This window comes from Balearica regulorum, chromosome Z, assembly GCF_011004875.1.
Source record: "Balearica regulorum gibbericeps isolate bBalReg1 chromosome Z, bBalReg1.pri, whole genome shotgun sequence".
Classification (NCBI taxonomy): domain Eukaryota; kingdom Metazoa; phylum Chordata; class Aves; order Gruiformes; family Gruidae; genus Balearica; species Balearica regulorum.
Genome location: NC_046220.1, coordinates 68,557,550 through 68,563,549, shown reverse-complemented (window position 1 = coordinate 68,563,549; position 6,000 = coordinate 68,557,550).

The following is a 6,000-nucleotide window of genomic DNA, read 5'->3' as shown; positions in this document are numbered from 1 at the left end:
ACAAGATGGCTAAGTTGCCATTGTGCCAATAAGAGTCCTAATCTCTGGTTCCTTCTCCTGGGACCATAAGCATTCTATACAATGCTCAAGACACTCCTGTGTAAGCCAACTAACCTAAAATTAGTGGATCCAGACTATCAGAACAACTCAGTCACATTTAAGGCCCTCCTCCTGGCTACCTGAAGGCTGTTTGGAGGGGGTGACAGAGTAGGCAGCATACTAAATGGATCTAAAAGACATGATATGCAAAAGCACAATGTCGTGGAATATCTGCATTGTACTCATCTGCACATACATGTGTATTCAGTCATGTGACAGACATTTTAACATATTGCTTACTTGAGGATAGCACATCTCATGACATAAAGAGCTATGTAACTCAGCCTGCATGGGAAAAAAGGCTCATTACAGTAACTTCCAGAGTTACTGTTCTGTTACCTGTTTCTGACTTGAGGAAACCTTAGTTCTCCACCATACAGTATCAGTTTCAACAGAATGCTACAACCAGTTAGGTAAAGGCCTGCTGGTTTTAACATGACTCTGGGAGATTTGAGATTTTTTTTTTAAGTCTTTCAATGTGAAAAAGAACACCAACTTATAACTCTGACTTTGAAGCTGAGTGCTTTATTAGTCTGCTAACAAAATGATGTATATTACCTTCTCTGTCAGCTGTCCACTGCTTCTATATAACTCATGTCCAGAAGGTTCCAGACTCCACCCTAAGGTGGCTAGAGATGTCTGTCTGTATCTTGCACTAAAACACCTAGGCTTGAAAAAAAGGTTGGATTTCAGACTTACCCATATGTTTGATAATCAACTTCTGGAAAACCCAATAAAGGATAATAAAACCCAATATAGGCTTCTGTATGAAGCCCAGGACTGTCTTCTTACCAGAGTAACTTAACCACTAAGATAAAAACATTGAAGGGTTTCAGGCCACAAAAACAAATCATTCATGTGGTGAGGGATATTAGCTGTTTAACATAAATAAGTATGTTTTAATTAGAATAAATTACTTAGGATTATAATAGAGTGTGATTTGTGCTGTTTGCTTAGCTTTACCTAGCATGAGTGGCTAGATTTGCTGAAGCCTTTAAACCATGATAGAGGTATTTTTCTCAGTAATTTTCCTAGTAGTTTTCCTAACAGCTAGTACAGTCTTTTAGTATAGGAAAGTATTTTGATATCACACTACTGTCTCAGTAGTGTTTTTTCCATATCTGGGACTCTTCACTTTTCCATGTTCCACCAGCAAGGGCAGGGGTACAAGGACTTTAAATCACAAGATAAGGCTCCAACCTTCGGGGAAACCTTTGGAAACTGCAAGTCAACAAGATAAGAACATGCCTGCCTGCCTGGACACAGAAGCAGAATCCAATTAGATGTTAGAAGACCCCAGACCAAAAATCATTGGACTAGAGGACATGTGGACAAGATGTGAAAGGCGCGTGAGGGACGGGCATATGGAACCCAAGGGTATAATTGACCCAGCATTTCTTTGTTCAGGGCACCCAGCCCAGGCTGATCCTGCTGCTGCACCTTTCAATTAAATTAATTATTTTATAAAATCAACACTTGATACTCTGCTGCAGGAAACCTAGGGAAACCTCCTTTGAGCCTGACAAAGGAAGAAGTGTGCCCAAGAATAAATGTGTGTGTGTGTGTGTGCATGACACCATGAATGGTGTGTGAATGCACGGGCAGCAGCTCCTCCTTTAACAACATGGACAAGCAGGTGGAGCAGTGGGATTTAGACTACAGGTCTCAGTAGGTAAAATATTGTAGCACCCCTGAAACAAAGAGTTACAGAAGCTGGAATCCCAGCAGGAGTCTGGTCTGCAACATCCACTAAAAGAGTAGCAATGTATTGCTCCTTATAGAAGGATTGTTGCAAACTTGTCATTTGTCTTAAAATCATAGTTAAAAAATAAAAAGGAAATAATTGCAAAAGCTGAAGTTTCTGCACTACAGGGATATTTTTTGGTGGGTTTTTTGGTGGGTTTTTTTTTGTTTGGTTTTAGTTGTTTGTTTTTTTTTACTGTATGCCATAAAACACATACTAGTATCATGACCAGGCTTGTGTTTCTGCAAAACACAAGATTTTTTTTCCTGACCATGAAGATTAAAGGAAAGCCTGGACAGTGATCTGTATTTAAATGTTGCTTTTAACTGAGGAAAGCAATAGAAATGGAAGAAGAATGCGTGCATGCATCAAGGAAAAAGGGGAAAGTTAATGTTTTTATCTATGTCAAATAGAAAGAAAAATTAGAATAAGCTGAGAGTTTTCACCATGGTTATTGCAGTCACAGCTACCTTTTTTCAGTAACCAAACAGTAATAAGTAATTATATTATGCAGACCAGCTGTGAAGGCAATGAATACAGTGCAATGAAACACAACGTAAAACTCTGCAGACTATGCAATTATTATGAGAAATTATTGTCATCTATTAGTCTCATTTCACAGCATGCTCTCAGTAAGTTATTCTTTTAAACAGTTTCATAATTGAAATCTATCTGAACAATAAATATTATTGGTTATGCAATATACCATGAGAGGCATGTTGAAAAAAGACACTTAATTGTTAAGAAGCTGTAATAAAAAGAAGTGTGGGTGGAGCACAGAAAGCCCAAGGTAATAATAAGATTCAGTTAATCCTCTGCCCCTGAATTATGGCCTCATTTCAAATAATTTCATTTGTATAATGCAGTAGAGCTAATGCACTGATAGACCAACATTAGCTGGGATGTTATATGTACCTTCAGTCAAAAACCTTATAAAAATATTGCAATTTCTAGTTCAGCCCCTTGATTTTGTACAATAAAACGTGAATTTATTTCTTTTGTCCCCCCACACTCGAAGTTACCAGTTCCATTCCCCCCAGACTCAACGCCATAGCTCCAATGACTTCAGTGCTGCAGAAAAAGTGCTTCAGCACAAAAAAGACTGAAATACTCAGGTCAGAGAGATCAGTACCTCATTCAAGTCGAATAAACCTGACAGTGTTTTTCTACCCTTACTCGTAGCACATATGTTGAAGAAATACACATTAATGCTAAAGCCTGGAAATATACTACAGAGCTCAAAGATATATTGGTGATATAGTAATAGATAAATAGGTAAGTAAATAAGCAAGCAGAAAAGCTCCTCAATGTTGCAGGAGAAAACTGTGAATCAGGATTTAAATTGTTAGAAGCTGACTCAAAGGAAATAGAAATAGCACAAGAAATGATTAAAAGACTAGAGGTAACATCTGCAAGAATCTTAAATTCTATTCTAATATAAAAATCCTGCTACATGAGTATAAAATGACAATCATCAAATAAAGAGATTGGTGGAAGATTTATAACAGTAAATGATGTCATAAAAACTCATCTCTTCCTGGTCTTCATGTATTTTTTGATACAGGTAGTTTTGATCTCTACAAATTTAGGATTAATATTGAAAAAATGCATCAAAGGTGGAAAGAAAAGCAGAATGACTGAGGATGTGAGATACTTTAAATCTGTTAAGGAGGAAAATCAGACTATTTTGTTTCAGTAAGAATAGAGACTGTATATTAATTTGGTTCACAACTACTCTGTGATAGTTGGTATATAATCCAAAAAAAGATCAACAAAGAAGACATATGTTATGGAGAACATTAACACGGAACACAAAAGGGCACTTTTCATAACATTTCCTACCAACTTTAATTAAACTAACACAAGCTGCAAAACAAAATTTTTATGAAGATCCCGTTGTACAGTAAAAAGGATTTTTGGCACATATGTACCACTGGTTAATACAGATGGAGCAGAAACATGGGCATTCTCCAAGAATATCAAGTATCAGCTAAAAGCTGAGCTGTAAAACATGAGAAGATTTATGCACAGAGTATTGCTGGAACCATACCAAATTCTGCAAGGTCTTAGTTCTGGTACTTGAAGAAGGAGCCCTTGAGTATATCAGACATAATAAAAATAAGACTACAGCCCCACAAGTTCTGCCAAGTGTATTCTAGCATAGCCCTAGAATCAGATAGGAAAAAATGGAGACTATGAAAATGAACAACAGAGTAATCAAGGTGAAAGACATCTTGGAGACTGTGAATAAGCAAGTATAAGAAAAAAATGTAAACATAAATCATCACTAATATACAGTACAATATAAACCATCGAAGATGATAATAAGAGCTTTCAATGATAAATCTTCACTTAGAAGCTATATGAACAAGCTCTGTAGTATTTTCCATGCAGTGCATAATACAGTGTAATAACAACAGTGAACATTGAAGAAACATGTTACATCGCTCTCACAATTATTGATGTTGTCATACTATTCCTTTAATGGAAGTTAAGCATGCTTCTGGCTATTTGAAGTCAGAGTCTTGCATTACTGATTGCTCTCTTGTGCTACAGGCTAGACATCTTTTTTACCTAAATATCAAAATAAATTAAAATTGCTCATATCCTCTATGAGAATGGAAGAACAATTTCCATGGAAAATTAGTTCTATGTACATTATAGTCATATTATTTAGAATAACGCCTGCTTTTGAAACTATTTGAAAAGCTTTGGCTCCTGTTTCTTCACTCCTCATCTTTGGGACAGGACGGATTTCCACTGTTTTTTACTAGAATAACACCCTCTTGAAGGGAGAAGAATTGAGTCTTCATGATATTTTTAATTTTTGTTGTCTTTTCAAAGTTTAATCATTCAAAGTCTTTAATTAATCTTTAATCAAAAATACTTCTATCAAATTCCACGTACACTAGAACTACTAGTGTACTGATTCTATAACGTGTATTCTAAAATACTTTGCTGAAACCAAATTGGGAGGCAGAGTTCAAAATGACCAATCATGTTTAATTTATAGCATTAGAAAAAAAATACTGCCTCGGCATTCTGTGATACTTTAGAAAGGCACATTACGACCCATTGAAACTAATAATAATTGTTATGCAGATATTTAAATTACCTAATATCTTAATTACTTCTGGGCCAGAGTGCACCTCATCTAGGGATTCCTTCTTAATATAGCTGTGTTCCTTACTACTAACGTATAAAACTTTAAACTCCAAGAAAAGCATTAGCAATATGTTATGAACTGTTGCCTGAACGAATGCACTCTGAGCAACAAAGACTGTGAAAAGATGCAGCAGCTATTCTACAAGCAAAAGGATTTTGCTTTTTTCTGAATTTGTTTGGCATTCCAAAATAAATAACGGTCTGTTAGTCTGTAATGTATTTTACTTTTTTGAATGTGTGAAATTAATAAGAAACGATAGCTCAGTCCAGCAGTTCATCTCTTCTAATGTCTCCCTTTTGACATTGCCTGATGCAAGATGCATAGGACATCACCACAAAAAAGAAATTAATAAATAACAATACTAAGAATAATTTGAAAAAAAAATTATGAATAACTCTACATCGGGAATGTTTTTTATTCTCCAGCATGATATGTATTCCCCACATATGTACCAAATATCACATATACTTCAAACAGGTTTGAACTGATTATTTTAATCCATGTGAAAGTCCTTAATTTTCCTGTTTCTTCCTCTGGCGTAGTTAACTGCATCACAGAAAGAAATCCTTTACTATGATTTGAAAGCAAGTTCAACTCCTCCACGTGCATTTAGTTGAAGTATACTAACAGAAAGGGAATAGAAAGATCCTTTTTTAAAAAACCCAAACCTTTAAAACTGGGGTAAAACCAGTAGTAGTAATAAAAATCACTTGCAAAAATGAAATTAAAGTTTTTTCCAAAATCTTAATCTTCTTTTAGTTTGAATGACATTTTGGTTTCCTTTAACCTTTAACCGGAAGAAAGTGTCTAGTCTTTTAAACTGATACCAACAGAACTCAGATCCTCATTCAGCAAAAGGTACACATGTGCTTAACTTCACCAACTTTGAGTAGTCCTACTGTGGTAATTAAATATGTTTTATAATGTGCAAAGGCAAGCATACGCATAAATTATTACTGAATGAAAACCTTTGATCTTAAACCCAGCTTTG